Below are 21,017 nucleotides of genomic sequence, written 5' to 3'. Positions count from 1 at the left end.
GATAACCTAAAAGAGTCATATCGACTCTATTAAGAGCCAGGAAACAATCTGTATCAAATTGATAAGATCCACGTGGGTTGCAAAATCCAGTTCTGCAGTATCCTCTAACCTTTTGGTTTTATAGAACATGTGGAAACTCCCATTTTAGTCATTCCAGGAAATATCATTAAAGCTCCTTTACTATTTTGCCTGCGCTTAGAGTATTGGATTTGAAGTCATTATGGTCTAAAGTTCTTTTTACTAATATATTTTAAGATGGGGTGATTTAGGACAATCCTACTGTCCTACCTAAATTAAAATCAGTTTTTCATGTAAATCAAAAGGTTATTCTGATATCTGTATGTCCAAAGTTCAAATATGGAAATAAAATTTCTTTGCCTGCACTTGTTTAAGATAGTATGCATCTGACTGTGCCAGACTGAAGAATACAGGAAAACACATAATCTATTTATTTTGGACTCAGGGCAAAAACAAAATATAAGTTGCCACTAATCCACTGTTACCACATTGGTTAAACCTGTATCCAGGAGGTTTACAAGATTACAATAATTAATAATAAAGAAATGCCAAACTCTATTAAGCCATACTCAACGAAAGTAATTACGGCATCTGTCTGTAATGAAGAATTGTGCAAGATGATCCTGTGTGCATTCTTTCTCTAAAGATTATCACATTGATGTTCAAACCTCAGCAGACGCAAGTACTTGGTACTGTAATTATACAAAATAACATTTTTATTCTTAATTTGACTTCTGATCGAGTAAGCTGTTCACAAAAGTGGAGTGACTGGTTGGGTTTACCACTTAACTGCTACCATTGAGAATGAGAAGGAAACAAAGAATAAGTACTAGTAAATGTGTTGGCCTGATTTCCTCCATGACAGCATACTTTCCAGTTTGTTGATTGTGGTATGTTTATATGTTTTTTGCAAATTTTGGGGAAAGTTAGAATAATCTTGAAGGTTGGTGGATGTGCCTTGTATAAGTTTTGGATGTGGCTTCTTTCCTGTCCTCAGCACTTTATGATTACTGATTTTGTAAAGCCCAAGGGCATATGCTGGGGCTATCAAAGTAATTATTAATAAATAAACCCCTCTCTATCTTCTGCCATGGAGAAGATCAAGGAAATACAATGAATTGTAATAATTCCTTGCGTTCTACTTAGCTAATTGTCAAGTACAGTTTTTCCAGCTTGTGTTTCTCCTCTCTATATGCAATAATGTCCTGCCAATTGTATTGTATTGTATATCCTCTTTCAGGGTGCCAAATTGCTTGGCCAAAATAGTACTTACTTCTTCCCTTGAGTAAAGTTTTCAACCATCTACAAATACAGAATCATCATTTAGAATAACCTTAATTTTTCAAGTTGTAATAGCTCTACTATGATCGTTTTGAAGTTTGCAAAGTAATATTGCTGGCAGGTTTTGCAGCATAGTGTACTCCTACCATCTGTCTGGCAAATGTTTTATAATCTCTTTCAGCAGGTGTCAGACATCTAGAGATATAGCCTAGCATTATCCAATTATCTCTCCGCAACTGTGAAAGCTCCACTAACATAGCTGTCTCAGAGAAGTATGCATGCAATACAAATGGAGCTGAACAGTAGCCAGCATTGGAAATGCTTGTAAGTTTTTGTAGTTTCTTAAATACATTTTGCTTTTCTTCTCCCCAAATGCCCAAAAAAATCGCCATCACCTTTCCAGGCAAGATATAAGACTTTAGAATTATCATTAATTCCTTTCAGAAGTGTCTGATGAGTGATGTTGTTACATGGAGAGAAGAAATTGCTGGAATTCATTCCTTTAATGGTTGTGACTCTCCTGAACTAATAAACACTGGTTTGCCTTTTTTGTGTTCACCGTTAACCCCACACATTGCAACAGAATAAGATGTGCAGCCAGAGAATCCAAGTGTTCCTCTACTATGCCAAAATGTCATCTACATATTCTAACAAACATCCTAGCCTTGAAAATGTTGAACTTTTACCAATGCCTGATGGAATAAGCTGGGACTTGTTGTCTTTACAGTGAATGGGAAAGAGATGTAAATCCATATTAGTCATTTTGAAAAGTTAAAGCAAATTTAATACAGTTGACAACGTGTTGCAAGGAACAATTGTATTTGCCATGGTTAGTTTTAGTTCATACAGATAACCCCTAAACCCTCTGATAAGCTATTAAATTAGTATTACACAATGTAGACAAGAGATTGGACACCCCCGAGCAAGCGAAATGCATTCCATGCATACCATTGCACACGAGTTCCAAATGGCCATTAATGTGGCGGTTTCAACAAGAACACTTCATAGGGAAGCCCATGCACTTGCAGTTCTACAGAAACAACAAATGTTTTACCAGGATGACAATGCAACCTGTCATGTTTCCAGGGCGATGCTGGAATGGTATACAGAATATTCGATAACCTGGATGGACTGGCCAGCACAGAGTTCAGATCTAAACCCCATTGAGAACCCCTGGGACGAATTGGTGCAACGGGTGCGTTCTAGGCCAACTCGACCTTCAGTGTCACAGTTCGTCACTGTACTTAAGGCGGAATGGCAAAGCATACCGCCTGCTGTTGTCCAGGAACTTGTGGACAGTTTGCCAAGAAGGGTGTCTGCAGTAATCACTGCACATGGTGGACCTACAAAGTACTGACGTCAATAACATCTAATTGATCTATTTGCTGTCAGTGTCCAATCACTTTTGCCTACATAGGGGCAGATTCAGTTAGCCGCGGGTTTTACCCCGTGGCTAATTGCCGTGCTGGACCTATTCAGTTAGCGGGGATTCCTCGCATGGGAGTCCCCGAGACTCCGCGCGCAAGTCCCCGCAGTCGGACTTTATCTCGCACCTCATGTAGTTGCAAGGTAAAATCCGTGTCAAAAAGACCAAGTCGGCCTCGCTCGCGAGGAAAAAAACACATTAATTCCGCAGTTGACGCGGAATCAGTGTGTTAACACGCGCGAGTCACGATTTTACGGCATGCAATAAAGGCTATTTAACTGAATAGCTTTTCCCCGCACCGCAGGAATTTAGGCCGGCAATTAGTTGCGGGGTAAATTCCGCAGCTAATTGAATCTACCCCATAGTGTATTATTTCCCTTTAGCAGGGTCCAGTTCCTGGGTAAAATGGTGTGCCCTCTGTGTTGATAAAAAAAATTAATTGCTTCCCTATCAGACAAAAGTGGGCATTAAGGACCTTGGTTAACACATTGTGGAAGGAAGACTCCCTGGGATCATTGATAGTCTTACCACCATTATGGATCTGGACAGATACTGGAACTGCTGTTGTTTGGAATAGGAGGTCTACAGTCCACTGACTGCATGGAGTCACTAGTACTACTCCAATATAGATGTTTATTTGTTCTCTAGCCATAAAACATAATAAAACGAAATTAGGGAATCAAAGAAAATGTTATTAAAATAGTGCAATAATTCAATTTTTGTGACATTTGTCTCCAGATTCTTTTCAAGAAAATGCAGTTCTTATACTATGGGGGCGATTTAATTCAGAGCTATGCTGAATAGCCCCGGGAAGGAATTTCCAGAGCTATTCAATTCACTGCGCTGTTAGCCCAAGTAAAATATTTCTTCTCACACCCTCCTGAGGGTGCGTGCAGAAATCTGACTAAATTGTCAGCCACAATGGGGTTTTTCAGCTTGGCGCGGCATTAACAACATCACAAGGCGGCACATAAGTCGGAAAATGCTGGTTAGCGAGACTAAACACCTTGTTTAAGGCGCACTAACCGGCATCTCCTGATTCAGCAAGGAACGCAAAGGAGAGAACGCACTCACTTGGCCGTTGTTTTTGCTCTGCGCGTGCATATTCATCGCACTGCGCGTGTGCGAACTAGCCAGTGCAATCAGGTTATGGTATGCAGACTACACGCAGTGTGTACGCAGATCCTTCCGATATTGATTGACAGGAACTGCCGTTTGTGGGTGGTGACGGGGGAGTGGTCAGGCAGACGCAGGCATTATAGGGGCGTGCTTAATTAAGGCAGTGCGGCGGCATACGCAGCCATAACGTAAGCTGTACACAGGAAGTGGACAAAATCCTGCGCCAGGTCAGGTCAACCACTATTGTGCGTATGAGTCCGACGGTTCTTGATGTTACCAATGTTTATGCTATCTTGCGTACTGATCAGACTGTGAGTAAAGGGAGATGGGCGCTTAATATGGGGCTTGGCGTCTGCATTATGTGTTGCGGTCTCCGTGCCTATGCATTGATTAGCATATTCCCGCAGCGGACGGGAGCGTGCGTCCGCTATCGTGCATTCCTTGCTGAATCAGGCCCTAAGTTCTGGGCATGGGGAAAACAATTGAATAGCTCTGGGAACTCCTTCCCGGCTCTATTCACATCGCGTTTAATTCAATTGCCCCCTCATCAAGGACCAAACAATCCTCTTATAATCTAAGTACTTAAAGCAAGGCTGCCATCAGAAGTTAAGGGGCACAGTATATCTTTCTCTCCCACCCCCACCTTATCACCTTACTAGCTTTTAAAAAAAATTGGGTTTAATGTGTGTTTAGGATTTAAAATTTCCACATAGAACTTACTGAGCATCTGACTCCAGTATCTGTGTCTGTTATAGTTTAATGGTGGTTTTTGTCTTCATAAGATGTTGGTTTGTACATCCTGTCCTGGCACTACTGCTAAATCTTGTGCTTCTACTATCTATTCCTTTGTTTTACAGCCAGGAATTTATATACTTGGCAAAGTTGTTTGTCATGGCATATGACAGAAACACAAAAATACACATGGCATATGACAGAAACACAAAAATACACATGGGATATGACACAAACACAAAATACTCATGGGATATGACACAAACACAAAATATGCCCTGCCTGTTTACGTCAGTAATGCATGCACTGTTGTTTGTTTGCTTCTCTCTAGATCCAAAACTAAATATAGTTAATATGAATTTATTCACATCTTAGAGTGTTTTGCGGTGATTATGGCTGTGTACAATCAGTTGTACAGAATCCAGCACAAAAGAAACATCCAGAACAAATACAAAATCAATATGGTGTAGATCTTTCAAATAATAAACTGAAGGAGACATGTTTACCATGTTTTGGAAATTGGTCCTGATAACTATAATTTCTTATTGCGGCAATTAAGAAATTGGGCTTTTCCAGAATTTAGCTAAAGTCACAGGAATGGACAGGATCCATTATAAACCTTTCCCTGGGTTAAGCTGCAGACACACACAACGATTTTGTTACCAACGATTTTCTGAACGATTTTATGAACGATTATCTGTCAGATTTTTTAAAGTGTAATGAACGATTTTTTTGAACTACAAACGATTTTTGCATATTCCCTTAATGAAAATCATTGAGTTCACCAGTCTGACTGAACTACAAACGTGAACACGCATGAACGATAATCGTTCATCGTTTTCACTCAGAAAGTGAACGATTTTTTTCAACGATTGAACGATAAACTATATCGTTAACGATAATCGTTCAAAAAATCATTGTGTATGTACCTAAAGAAGTAAAGTGATCACTTTACTTACAAGTTCGGACCCTGGTCACACAACTGCTCATGCGTGGACTGCTGCCTGCTCTTGTGCGTGCAGAATTTAGCTATGGGGCAGCTCTTGCAATCGAAAATATAGGGAGATCAGCAGATATCAAAGATTAATTGTGATGACGTTCGCTAGGCACCAAGAGTGGGGAGGTACAGATTACCTGCTCTCAAATGTCTGTAGGGGCCCAGGAGTGCAGGCGAGTTGCAGCAATGACCCCTGTGATGCCATGATCAAAGTCCTTGATGCACGCAATGCCTCTTCAAAGTATTGAGCACCATAGTAATGTACACAATGAGCACCCGAGTCTGCCCAAAGTCTCGTCAGTCCTGGTTATCTCTCTTTTTCAATGTGATATTGAATCTTTCAACTTTTTGTAAATATGTTAAAATAAAACAAAGTGCTGCAACTCTGTAATATGTAAAAGTAAAATGTTAATGCTAGCATTCCTGCTTGGCTGCCAGCGTTTAAAGTAGCCCATTAGATGTGCAATTATGGCCAGACCACCAAAGTTGAAATTTTTATTTTAGAATGTAGAATCCATTTCATAATCCGAGTCCTCCACTCTGTGGAGCATTGGAGCAAGCCTGAGAGTCATGAGCAGTGGCAGAAGAACCTAGCATTGGCCATGGACATATATGTACTAGTGATGTGCGGTGAGGTCAATAGCTGGGGAGGCACAAATGGAGATGGGTCTGAGTGCTGGGAGCCTGTCTCACCCCCTACTCACTGGAACTCTCCCCTTACTAACACTAAGCTTCAATGGCCATTGATTCTCCTTCCTGCATCACTGTGTCTTTTCTTGCTGCTGCTGACTGAGCTCTGATCTCTAAACATTGCATTGCACTTCCTGGTCACATGACACATCCAAGGTGTCAATCTGTGCTCAAGGCATGCCTTCCATACTCTATTAGCTCTCTTTCTGTGCAGCTTACTACCCGTGGTGTGGCCTCGCCCCCAGCTCTAGAAGCAGTGTCTGACTATACAGAAGCAATGCTGAGATGTTGCTGCCTCATTTCTCATCTCCCTGCAGTCCTAGGGAGCTCCACAAAGCTGGCGAGTGTTAACTATAAAAATTATTACAATAAACAAAGAAGATATTTCTAAGTTATAATTATCTTATTTGTATTATTCTAACAATTTTTATATTAAATCTCACAAGTATGACAGGGGACCCTGACTGGACAGGGGACCCTGACTGCACATCAGTGATATTGGCCTGCTTATAAACTGGATGGTGTACAATATTAATAATTAACACTATAGATGGTATATACTGTACAGTAGTATAGGCTGAAGGTGAGAGTTTAAAAAACTAATTTTCTATATCAAACATATACTGTAAATCTCATATAAATAATACAAGTGGCCAAGAAAAGGTTAATAAATATGCGTACATAATATAAACAGTAGGAGACATTTGAGCTTTCTCCCATCTCATGCTAAGACACCTATATCTACTTGTTGGCAGCTGCTCTCTGGATCATTGCAGTTACTGAGTACTCAGATCCACACACTGTAGGAAAACCTACTGCCACAGGGCATGTGCAGCTGCTTGATTCCATCCCTTATACTGCATGCTGTGGCTGCAACTATAGTAAAATGGCATTAAATATTGTACCACTGCTATCGTGTTCATGATTTGAGCTACTGGTTGGGCTGGGGAAGGGGGGTTATTTCCGGATAACGAAGCCTCCCCTGCGTTTGCCTGTGCACTTAAGTGCATTTCATGAGTGTTTTTTTGTATTTTCCCCATTCCAGCACTTTTTCAACCATTTTCTTTTCCACCCAAATTCCCTTTACTCCTTGAGACATCAGGTAGAAGGTGTGCTGGTGATAGCCTCATCTGTTTAGCAGGCTTTTTGTTCTGGAACTCTTCTAGTAATAAGTTCTTACATATTTTAACTCTTGTCTAATACATAACAATGCTGTGATTCCTTTTTGGAGATTATTATTATCTTTCATTAAGGCTCATTTCTATTCATGTGACATGTTCCACTGGTTGTACAAAAGTATTCCTGCCAGCACAAAGTGAGGGAAGCTCTGGTCAATGACAAATAGTTTTAAGTGTGACCTTAAAAAAACAACCACGAAAGTGAAGAGCTCACCAATGAGCTCCAAAGGATGTTTGTAAAGCAGGTTTTTCTCCACTACTGTAATGGTTCCCAAACAATAACGGTCTTGAAAACCCAAAGTTTTTATGGATCTTAACTGTGCTGTTGGAGATAGGTTTATTCTAGACAAAGCATATATAATGCATGAAATCAGAATAAAAAAAGATATGAATGTAAGTTACTTTAAATACTATGCATTTTACGGCACCAGGTCTGCTTCCTCAGACAGTGAAGAAGATTGAAGCCCATCTTTGTAAGAGTTTTACAGTACGTAAGACTTGTTAGATTTTATTTTGTTCCACTGGTTACAATTGTGTCCCCTGAAACATGGATTTTATAAGTAATTATTTTGATATTTTTGCCATATAAATATGTCTGCCCTTGGAGGAAACACTGCCATGATTCTTTGTATATAAACAAGTGTTCACAATCTTCTAGCATCAGTGGGTCTGCAAAATAAACCATGGTTTACTGATCATCTGGACACCCAGACATCTATGTGTAAGCATTCCAAACTACTGTAGTTAGCAAGTGCCTCACAGATTAATACAATAACTATTATTTTTGTGTGCAATCCCAACAAAATGAATATATAATTTTCAGAATTCCTGATTAGGACGTAATCATGAGATTTCTCACAAAGTGTCCCTTAGGCCTTCAACTGCATAAGAAAGAAGATGGTCTAATCTTCCATCATTGAGTGGAAATATACAGTACAATTCATTTGATGCCAAATTACGTAATGTTTACATCTGTTTTTCCAGCCTTTCATTACATCTAAAAATCAATTTTGAATCTCTGGATTAGGAACATGAATACAAATACTGTAGAAAGCTGAAGTGTACTTATCGGCAGTCATAGTTCAGTTTGCTGGCACATAAGTAGAACAGGCAAAAAGTATCGCTAGGTATTTAACATGTTTCCTCAATCTTCTATCACAGCACATTTGAAAGCACAAATTCTGCATAACTGTGCTTCAGTATGGGCGATCTGTACACATGGTGCACTGTGGGGTGACCGAGCCAGGATTTGTGTATCTGTATATGTGTGCAGAGGCATAATTTGCTGGCTACTATAGTTATTGGTATCCTTTTATTAAGGCCACACTTGCTTTTGTGTATATTCACATTACTTTAAATTTAATTGGCCCAACCTTCCTCCATAAATAATCACTGACAACATGTTTGGTTACTAGAAAAATGTTCTGGTAATGCATTTAAAAATGTAGAGTATATATTGGTTCCCTTGTGGATTTAATAACAAAACACTTAAACATAGGGAAATACATTGATACGGATTACAAAGCACAGCAGTGACATATTAGAACTTTCTTTGGTTTTTGCACACATTGGGAGGAACAATTTAATTTTAAGCACTTCATATATTTTACAATGATTTGAATATGGCACTGTAACAGGTCCAGTTACCCAATACAGATTTCTCAGTTGTCATCACAAGTGATCAAATGAATAAAAGAACATGGCATATTCTGTATAAGCACGATCAGAGAGGGTTTCACTTAATATTACATACAACGCTTATGAAGTACTTATGGCTATGAAATAATTATCACAACCCTAATAAATTAATGATATAGTTACAGAGTGTATTATCTTAGCGGGTTAGTTAATTCCTGAATAAGCTAACTCACTGTATAACATTAAGGCTCTTTACGAGCAAAAATTGTAGATCACCATAAAACATACATAATGGCGTGATACCACATTCACCTTGAATCTATTACCTGTAGTTGATGAGTAGATTAATATTAAATACACATGTGGTCTTATGTTACATTTATTTTTCATAGAATCTCCAAGAAGACTAATGGGGTCTATTTATTAAATATCCCCCAAATCTTCTATCATCTATTGCTGTTCATCGGTACATGGTATGATGGCGGTGGAGGAACGCATTGTTGCAGAGCTCTACCATTTCTGGATAAGTTATTGCCTATCCCTTAAAACCGTTCTCATGCTACCTCTTGAAGCTGGTGCAAACTGGGCTCACATTGATCCTATAAAAGCTTCTAAAACACTGGTACCTCTCACTGTTTCCGTGCCTGACAAGTCACCCTTATACGCAGAGATGAACAGTGAGGTTCTGCCTGATCCTTTCACTGGAGATCACATGCACTGGGTCTCCAGGAACCAGCATAATTTGCAGTGCATAGCTGTAGCAGAAGCTTTTCATGAACAAGTAGGGTCCTGTTCACCTCCCAAACTACAGGTCTGCTAACCAGATCCTCTGCTATTTGTTTCACTCCAACAACTACAATGTCTTGGGTGAAAGCCTGTGGAAGTATGTGTCTGCACCTCTGACGCACTCTTAAGCAGTACCATATGAGGGGTCTGGGAAGAACTTAACCAACTAAAACTTGTAACCAGCTGCATCATGATGTTGTTTGCATACTCCATTGCATAATGATGTCATCTACACTGAAATTCTGAGTCACAGCATTATGGAGCTTCCATGGCAGAGCCTATAGCCAGAAACCCATAGCTACGAAGCAAAAGATAAAACTGGGGTCATTTGTGGATTGCCTTCCCTGCCATCAAGTTGCAGGGATAACATTTGTAGGTGGCTGATTCAGGTGCCCCATCCCCTTGTAGGCGCCCCTGGTGAGGGCTATCCTGGCCAACCTTTACTTGCGGCCACACAGTTCTTGACAGTATCAGTAGCTCCTACATCTTGCACTGGCTATGAGCAGATTATGTCAAAGAGGACAGATGGTAAATGTTGAGAATCCTAGTGTACAATTGTCATTTCCACTCATACATTAACAGTTTATACTCCTACTCCATTGCCAAGATCTGGTACTCTTCTGTGACTGTCCATATACATTCTGATTACCCCTTCTCTATAATGCTCTGGCACCCTGATGCGCTAATGCAAGTCTACATCCTATACCACTGGGCTCTGTAGATGGCCGTCTGAACTCCTTCGCTCATGGAATGAAGTGGACAACAATAACTTTGCATCTGAACACTACGTACATTTCTTAACTGTAACAAGAAACCTTGTATGCCTTATATTAAGCTCTCCTAACACACCACAAATGGGCAAAGATAAGAATACTTCTAAAAATTATTACTGGTAAAATGTCTGCTACTACACACTGCTTGGATCTCCACCAATTTCTGAAGGTCTCTATTTTCTCTTCAGAGGTCCTCTCCTATTTACTTATCTTACTCATCTTCATTTGAAGTTCTAGTCCAGTAGCTCTGTCGTGTTGCATCATGCTTATAGTGCTGAAGTGTTATAGCTTTTACACACTTAACCTACAAAACAGAATCTACCCACTAAAAAACCTTTTATACTGTTTTAAATCAAATTGCAAGAGAGAGCTCACAATGAGATTTGCTTTCTTCAATCAGACCTCAACATCTTGCTTCTAAGATTTGGTCCTAGAAGAAATCAGAGTAGATACAGTACTTTTGACTACCAAAATTAGCTACATGATATGACTTGCCCACCCAAGGCCTTCTAGACATTTCATAAAAATCTTTCACCAAATTCAGTAGCAATGAGTTCATCACCTTTTGACAGTTCACAGAGCTTCATGTCGACTGATCGCCCATGTGATGTAATCTGTAGGTTGTATTATTTTGACCAGAAAGAAGAGAGAATCCAACGTATGAGGTATTTGGATGGTGTGGCTTTTGATAGTACAGAATACTCCTCTTTGTTGAAGCTGCTAATGGATGTACTCTGTCAGAGAAATGTCAAATATACAGTAAGTGGGGCTATCCTTTTAACTTACAGGTGCTGAAAAGTGGGAAGTCACATATACTCTAAGATCCATTTGATTTCGAGCCATATTGTGAGGCAATTGAAATTGATCCCCCCTGCAACCCTTCTGACAGACAATGAATGAGCGACTTTGGGGGAAACCTACATGGAGCAAGATAGGACAAAACTCCTCTTGTCCGGGCATTTCCTGAAAGACCGCTCATTGTGCTGTGGAATACTTTTTTTGTGTGTTTACAATTTTCTTTTTTATTTCACTTTCCTGACTGTGTTTAATGCTATTTCCTGGGATACCTTTTTGATGCTTTACACAGAGTTGTTGACCTGCCGATGACATTAGGTTCTTTTGTTTTGTTATTGCTGCTTGTTACTTGTGATAGAACCACTAGGAAGGTACAATCATGAGACCCCTTAAGAGATTAAAATATGTGTATTACTTGAGCTCTGTTCTTACGTTGTCGCTTCTGCTACTTAAGTGCCAGGTTTTGGGTCTTCTTGTATAGGTCTCTTTCACATGGTTGCATAGACTTGTAGTGTTTTAATACTTCATGCCCTACTTGGGTAGTTGGACTAATTTTTTCTGCCTGCATCTGTTATCGTTGCCATGTATTCCCCATAACCCCTTTCTTTAGACCTTTTCATCTACAAGCTTTGCTGGTCATGGTTTCCCTTCCCTAATTGTCCTTCTTTGCTTACACCATTCGCTACCTTTCTTAATCATGATGTCCACATTTGTCTTATAGAAAGCTACTCATAGCTGTTTATATTTCTTTCAGAATATCTTTCCCCTCTCCGTCCACCTCAATTTGCTACTTTCACCTACATCACAAATGAAGTAATGTTCTTTAAAGGTTTATAGTGGTTGTTAGGACACAGCGCTATCCGGATTTAAAGCGCAACCCTGGACACCACTAGTGGTTAAAATGCATATTTTTTACTGTATTTCATATGTTTTACTTGTAGTTCAGAATGTAAACATAATGCATGTGTTATTGTATGTTAACTTCTTTACTCAAATCTGTATTTTGTATTTTTGTCACCAATTAAAATTTATTGCACATTAAAAAAGAAATACAATTGCTATAATATTTCCAAGTAGGAGATAATCACTAAAACATGCCATAAAGAGATCAATAGAACCTTGCCTTTTAGCCCTTCATTTATTCACAGTGGATATTGTAAACTCTGACAGTTATAAGAAAATCAATGGAATAATTATTTTAGTTTTTTGTTGTAAGGGACAAAATAACTCATTATGCAGATGTTTATAGAGATATTTTGATATTTAACTGAAGAAAATTTCACTGGTAATTCTAAGTATAGAGATACTATATTTTCAATCTGAATTGCAGTTGCAACTATGATCTAATAACAAAGGGCCTGATTCAGAGCCGGACGCAATTAGCGCTCGCTCGTCCAGAAAATAGGGGTGGCTATTCAAATGAACCGTTCGCTCTTTGCGGTCTGTTCACGCCTCTATGTCTGAACGAGCGAACCAAACTTGCGGTCGTTTTTTGGAAAAATACGCCCCCTGGCCGCTCGCATCCTACGTCATGTCCGCTATTTATTAGATTAAACGAGTACATCGACCAGCGTATGAACTGCTCGCTATTCTTGTGGTTGGTTTTTGCTACCACGAATTTGGGAGCAGTTCTGGCTATAAAATAACCCAGTGACGTGGTCAGTGACGCTGCTGTATTAATTATGCACACCCATAAAACGCCCGTTTTGACCTTTAAGCACGCCTGCGTTCTGATCTCCACTCCCCGTTTTCAAGCACCTTCCCCTGTTACCACCCACATACGCCTCCTCCTGTCACTCATATTAGCAGGCATTCGCTATTTAGCGAACAAACGATTTTCGGCCGCACTGACTGGTTCGCGTATGCGTATTACGATCCGTACGCATGCGCAGTTGGGCAAACATCGCTCGGAGCGAACGAGCGGCCGCTTACGAGCGGCTCTGAATCAGGCCCACAGTCATCAAATTACGGGCACTTTATTAGGGTATAAAACTAACCCTTAGGGTTCCAGGAAGACACTCTATTTATATATTACTATTACTATAAACCTGTAGAACTTTGGAATATTAACACACTCAGCAGCACCAATAATATATACTTATACAGAAAGATAGATGTGGTCACAACAGTCCTGGGTTTGTTAGTCAGGCACAACAGTAACAAGTAAGGGCAAAGACAAAGACCGGGTCTAAATACTGTTCCTGGGTCTGATACACAGTAAAGTAAGCAAAGAGGATTTGAGCAAACCATGATCTAAGTATAACAGGTCTGGCACATGAGCAGAACAGAGTGGCCAAACACTAAGCCGGGATAGGAACACAGGAGCAGCAAACAGAAGCATGTAGTCAGAGGCGGAACCAGGATCAGTACACAGGAGAATCAAACAATAGCGTAGTGTGCAGTAGAGAGCTATCAATAAACACTAGCAATTACCTAATATTGATTACTAACATAAGGGGTGGAGATCCGAGGACATAAGAGCTTGCTAGCTAGCACCTTGCGCATGTAGCCAGTGTTTCCCAAACTCATTCCTCAGGTAGCACTAATAACGCATGATTTCCAGGTCTCCTCACAGAGTCACAAGTGAAATAATTAGCTCCACCTCTGGATCTTTTAAAATGTCATCCTGTAATGAATACACCTGTGCACCTGCTAGGAAAAATGGAAACTATGCACTGTTAGTGCTCCCTGAGATATTTGTTTGGGAAACACAGACGGAAGATCTGCTCCGGGCACCCTGCAAGCCACACTGCTGGTACCGTGGTGCTGCCCACAGGCTCCTGCACGCTCTGCGGTGTCACTGCCCGCACACCCCTAGTTATGCACTTCTGCATTTCCAAGGGAGAATTAAGAATCGCCACTATTTACAACACTGGAAATGTAGGAAGTTATGTCTTCTGCTCTACAACTACCAGCGCTTTCAGTAGCTGTCCCCGTAGTTTTCTATGAGAGCGGCATTACGGGGGCTAATTAACAAGGCTAGATAGTAAGCTAAGCTTTTTGAAGCTTGTCTCCATTGGCTAATGCTATTAGAAAATGGTGTCAAACCGGGTTCTGTATATTATGTCGACATTCGTCATGCCGACATAAGAATGTCGACATGGTGATAATGTCAACACTGAACATGTGGACATGTTCATCATGTCCACATTCACCATGTCAACGCTGGTGCAATATCGACATCGTCAGACATAGTGACGGAGAAAACATGGAACAGAAATTACACTATCTTTCTAAAGGGTAGATGTATTGAGCTTTAAGGAGAAATAAAGTGGAAAACTTGCCCAAAGCAACCAATCAGCTCCTATAGGTGTGTCCTCATACTCTTACCCAGCTTCACAGTCATTGGCACAGAGCAAAAAACTATGGCAACAGTTAACGGTATCCACACAACATGACAAATATTTATTGTATCATTGAGGAAATTCAGTCAGCAATACATAGTGGCCAATTCTATAATGATGTAGAGCCTTGACATTTTCAAATTGAACCTACAAAATACTGTACTGTAGGTCAACTAAAATAGGCAACTGTGGGCCTGATTCAGACCCACTCGCGAGCGGCTGTCCGCTCGCAAGTGGGTCGATGTTATGGACTGAGCATGCGCACGACGGAGGGAGTTCCGTCGTGCGCATGCGCCAGTCGCGACGAGCGAAGGAAAGTCCTTCGCTCGTTGTGTCCGATCAAAGGGGGCGTGCTGTCAATGTTGATTGTCAGTGGGATGTCAGTGGGAGTGATTTTGGCTCTGATAGATGTCAGTGGGAGTGATTTTGGCTCTGATAGAGCCAAAATCACTCCGGAGCTTGCGGTTGAAAACCTCAACCGCAGGCTCCGGCTCGCAATTTCGATGGTCTCGACCATCGCGGCCATCACAATGCACGCTCGTATAGCCTGTGGGTGGTGACCCACAGCTATACGAGCGTCCAGGAGGACGCTCCATGAAAATGGAGCCCGGCCCTCATTCAGAGCGTGCGCTCTGCTCAGAGCGTACGGCTCTGAATGAGGGCCTGTGACACTTAAAGAACTTTATGTATTAATTACTAAAAAGTCAGTAGCCATAAATATTAATATGCCAGAACAGTATGTTACAGGCCGAACACATGCATCCATCACAAAATACATTTCTAGGGATTAATGTAACTAAAAATAGTATAGACTTACACAACACAAACTCACAATCTGTTTTAATGAAATACTCAGAATTAAAAGAATTAAAGAGAATTGAAAGACTGCCACACTTTCAAAGTCTATGAGATTGGTAGGGTTAAAAAAATTCAAGTGAAAATCCCTATTGTATATTCTACAAACACTATGCAGGTTTGCCACCTAGATTTTTTGCAGAGCTTCATAAAGTCGAAATGGCAGTTTCATCTAATAGAGAGTTACCCAAACTCTGTCCTCAAGGCACCCTAACAGTCCAGGTTTTTTGGTTATCTGTGCTTGAAACTAGTGAATTAGTACCTCGGTCAATTCGATTTAACCACCTGTGCTCAACCATGGATATCTCTAGAGCCTGAGCTGTTGCGGAGCCTTGAGGACCGCTTTTGGGAACCTCTGGTCTAATAAATAAGTGTGTACCCAGCTTTATAATTTCCCAGTATACTGTTAACGACATCTGTGGTATCATTACCTGATAATGTTGGCAATAGCCTTGTTAGCCTGAGCTATTGATCTAGTGAAATATAGTGACAGAGTTTGTCAGTATATTTCGCAGGGATATTTAATTTCTAATCGAGACACACAGTGGACCTGAATATCTACTACTATTTAGAAATTTTAAAAAATAGATTACCATGACATTTTGAGTATGTAACACTGATTGCAGGACAGTATCCTACTTCAGTAAAGACCTCAAAAATATATTTTCAGGTCTGCATATTTCTATTACCCTAGTTACAGCATAAATCAGTTCAGGTTTGTGGCAGCTATTTGCAGACTGTATTGTGGGTGGTAGTAAGTGGTAAATATTTACCACTTACTACTGTTCACAAGACCCTTCCTTAGAGGTGCCCCTACATAGTCTGAGACCCAACAGCCACAGATGTATGTAATAAACAGACGATCTAGTCTGCACAGCAGGAAGGTGCCAATAAACAATCTACTCCTGGCATATTCTTTTACTTCTGTTCCTCATTTTTTTCATATCTCACGCCAAGGAGGAAAAGTTTAAACCACAGGTATTGGCAACACCCCAAAGCAAGGAGATGCTCATGTGGTTTAACTGCGGACAGCCTATACATGTGTGTCTTATCATGGTTCGAATTCTAAGAAGAGTCTGTCCCCTATGATTAATGGCTCTATGTAATAACACTGTAGATAGACTGTGTAGTCATCAAGCCATCATGTTATTTTGGGATAGTTTACAGCTGTTACCTCCACATGAGAAATGTGTGCAACATACTGGTCCAGAAGGGCGAGGATTTGTATGACCAAGGTCCACATCCTTCTCTTGTACTTTCATGGGTCTTTGTAATGAAGAAGTCAATGGAATTCACAAAAAATACAATCCTTATATTTAATGTACTTAGGCCCTCATTCAGAGCCGCTCGTTAGCGGCAGTACGCTCGTTCCGAGCGATGTTTGCACATCTGCGCATGCGTACGGTTTTTAGTACGCATGCGCGAACCAGTCAGTGCGGCCAAAAATCGTTTGTACGCTATATAGCGAGTGCCTGCTATTTTGAGTGACAGAATGAGGCGTATGTATGTGGTAACAGGGGAAGGTGCTTGAAAATGGGGAGTGGAGATCCGAACGCAGGCGTGCTTAAAGGTCAAAACGGGCGTATTATGGGTGTGCATAATTAATACAGCAGCGTCATTGACCACGTCACTGGGTTATTTTATAGCCAGAACTGCTCGCAAATTTGTGGTAGCAAACACCAACCACAAGAATAGCGAGCAGTTCATACGCTGGTCGATGTACTCGATTAATCTAATAAATAGCGGACATGACGTATGGTGCGAGCGGCCAGGGGGCGTTTTTAACAAATAAACGAGCGTATGTTTTGCTCGCTCGTTCAGACTTAGAGGTGTGAACAGACTGCAATTTGCGAACGGATCATTTGAATAGCCACCCCTTGTTTTTGAACGAACGACCGCAAATAGCGAACGGCTCTGAATGAGGGCCTTAGTGTATTATTACTGATGAGGTAGTCGTCAGCTAGTTATGACTTACTAAAACACAGATATGGTCTCCCAAGTGTTTACAATCTAATAGTGTAAGTGGAATCAACTGATACAGAGCCAAAGGCTGCAATCTGTTTAATCTATATCAGTTTTCCTTTAAAATGAATGGCTGTAGCTACAATACAATGAATTAACTGCAGAATATGCACTGAAGCCAGCTTTATCTGTTTAAATGATCTACGTGTGAGCCATAAGAATCTCTTATTCAGTACTCATACAAGCAAATAACAGTTGGTTATGTAGTAATTTGGAAGATTACAAGTGGGATAATTGACTTTTTAAGTTAATAAGTACACAAGCTAAAGTGGCAAATGTAGCCCCTGAAGTAGTGTTCTTACAGATTAATAAGTGTCAGTACCAGCAGTCATGGAAACAACTTGCGTACCTCCATCACTCAGCAGGCCACATATTGCTGGTCTTCCCAGTTAGAATCTTTAACAGGACCCTTCTAGGCTCAGGCTAGAGACGACATAGCACTTCTCTCAGGTGTTACCGCTAACTTCCCGCACCAATGACCCATGCTGGGAATTACCCATGAACCAGCCACTATAAGAACCTGCTCAGTGCACTCATCCAGTGCCTGAGTATCAATTGTGTTCTACATATGTGCCCAGTGGTGTAAGTTCATCCTAGAAGCCCAGAGGCAAGTTATAATTTGGTGCCCCCCCCGTCACAGCCGCTGACACTGGAATATGGCATTTTGCAAGCAGATACACCCGCAGTTGCACACAGTACATAGGCATACCATGGAGGAGTGAGACAGAGAGTTGTGGGTGAGGGGAGGCGCCGAGTGTGTCACACTGACAAAAGAAGCTGCTGAGGTACAGCAACACCAATGAGCAAGTACAGGCTATAGATAAACAGATGCGGCAGCTGGCGGTCTGATACGGAGCTCTCCACTAGTGTATGGTGGCTTCTCAGGTGTCGGCTAGAAGTTCCAAGTATTGGGCGGCCGTGACGGTACACTCCGGGGACATAGTTAAAGTCCTAAGTGGGGTGAATATATTGTGGGCAATGGAGGAGGTGCCCCTTCAGTGCTAGTGCCCGGCGGCAGGCGCCTCCATTGTCTCCCATAGTTCTGCCCCTGTATGTGCCCCTGCTCCAGAACTATACTCTCCAGTGTAGTTTGCTTCCAATGTTTGAACTCTGGTGTTTAGTTTCCTTGACAGCAGCATATCCATACCTACATTTCCATCTGCGGTGTTTCCAGGCCTCATACCAGCTAAATACTTTCACAGTGGGAACCATCTAAACTGGGCTGTGACCTGGGCCCTCAGCAAAGCCCATATCCTCTTGTGGGGATTCCTGTGGAGGTCTTAGACTCTGCGCCAGGGTATTTGGTTGTGCCAATCCCACCTGTTTGCATTTATGAGTGTATGTGTACTCTGATACACTTGCTGTCTGTTTTGAGCTCCAATGTTATTGCAGTATACTCAGAGTATCTCATTGCACACTACGCACTGTACGTACAGTGCCAACACATCCGTGCCTCTCATTGCACGTTATGCACTGTCTCCTCAGTGCCAGCACATACGTGTATCTCATTACACGCTGTGCGCTATCCAAACAGTGGCAACACCTCCTTATACCCTATTGCACGCTACGTGCTATATAAACAGTGCCAACACTTCTGTGTACCTTATTGCACATTATGCGCTGTACAAACACATTTGTGTACCTTGTGGCACAATACCAAAATCCCACACTTTGTGTACTCATTTGTGCCTACTGTTTTAAACATCTTGGGGTATTCCGTGGCTAATACCTCTCGGAGTATTGCAGCAATACCTCTTTCGGTGTGTTTACTAGTAGAAGCAAAACTCCAAGTCTTCACAGTAAGATACCCAAGGAAATGTTTAGATAAAACATATATTGAATGAAAATGGGTATAACCAAATGTGTGGTAGAAGTGGCTAAGGAGAACATTGACTAAAGCAGTGGGCCCAGATGCTACTCAACCTCTATATACATTAAGGGGATGTCAGCATGTTGCTTAATCTGTACCAGATATTTATAAGTATTTTCTACTGACAGGAACTGGGGAGGTTGGAGAACTGTTATTGTACTAATTCATAAAATCACAGGGTGATAAAAAGGAGGAAGTATGTAACTATAGACCAGTGTTCTGATCAATATGAAGAATGTAATGCATTTTCTGATAAGTCAAATTGCTTCCTGTGTACAATAAAAGCAAATAGCGTGCAACGCTCAAAGCAGCCTTGATATATTCAGGAAAAGTCAAATGTATGGATTTTTTCAATGTTTTATGGTTTTTAATTTTTTTTCAAACCCTGTTTGCTTTACAGGCATAAACACCAAGATGGTCCTCAGCTCCCTAACTTTTTGAACTACCACTATGCCATACTTCTCAGTCACATAGCCGATTGGAAGAGTTGTACTTACTTCGAACAGTGGGTCACTATTGAAAATAGTTTTTTATCCATCCCTCGAAGTAGCTTCTTTTGTCACCCAGGGCAAGGCAGTAATTTGGTGCCCATAAGCAAAAAAAAAAAAACAGCCCAAAGAGGGCTTTTTTTCTATGTGCGCCAAAAAGAGGGTGTGGTTTTGTGACACAGATTGGCAGTGTGAGATGCTGTAGAGCGATCCTAGTTATGGTCTAGTGTTGTGTCGAAATCTCAATAACAATCTGATCCTGTGCAATTTGGGTTGGTCTATGGGGAAGGAAGCACTCTATTATAAGATGCATTAACTGAAGCCATTGTGATTCTGTTGTGCCCACGTTTGCCTACTAAGAAGATATGTCTACCCTCATTAAATTGAGGGATAACATTTTTGGACAATAGGGGGAGACAGGCAGTACAGTGTGGATTAGTCCAGCTCAGTATCGCTTCACAGCATTCAGCTCCAGTGCTAGTAAGAAAATATGCTCAGTATTGCTTCACTGCATTCTGCTCCAGTGCTTGCCACAAAACCTGCTCAGTATTGTTTCAAAGCATTCTGCTCCAGTGCCTTCCAGAAAACCTGTTCCAGTATTGAATGACAGCATTCTGCTCCAGTGTTTTTTCCTACACTGGACATCCTAAAAAACCTGCACTGATGTTCAACCATTGAACATTCTGAAAACTAGCATCTGTCCTTAACTGCCTATAATCAGGCAAGCCTATTACCCAGCACCTGTTTCTGGACATAGCTGCCGCAGTGATTACTTTGTTTATATCTATTCTGCCATTAACCATTGCCTGGTACCATTTGTGTTATTGCTGTAGGACAGTAATGGACAATTTGTGTTTATCCACAGTGCATACGGAGTATCCATTCCTGGACTATTATCATTACCAGTTTGAGTGTGACCTGTTTGGCCAGCCTGCTTCATTTCTGCTTACGTAACATCTTATTCCCTGCACTATATTCTGTGTGTTAATAAACAGTATTGGTCCA

At 41.0% G+C, this 21,017-nt stretch overlaps 1 protein-coding gene across 2 annotated transcripts in view; it reads left to right on the top strand.

Annotated features, from left to right (window-relative positions):
* LOC148540666 (chloride channel CLIC-like protein 1) overlaps positions 1 to 21,017 on the top strand; it is a 330,115-nt gene that overhangs the window by 194,401 nt on the left and 114,697 nt on the right. The window lies entirely within an intron of this gene.

Source organism: Taudactylus pleione, unplaced genomic scaffold (genome assembly GCF_031769625.1).
Source record: "Taudactylus pleione unplaced genomic scaffold, aTauple2 ptg000018l, whole genome shotgun sequence".
Classification (NCBI taxonomy): Eukaryota; Metazoa; Chordata; class Amphibia; order Anura; family Myobatrachidae; genus Taudactylus; species Taudactylus pleione.
Note: the sequence above shows the minus strand (reverse complement) of the source record. Positions and strands in the feature narration are given on the sequence as shown.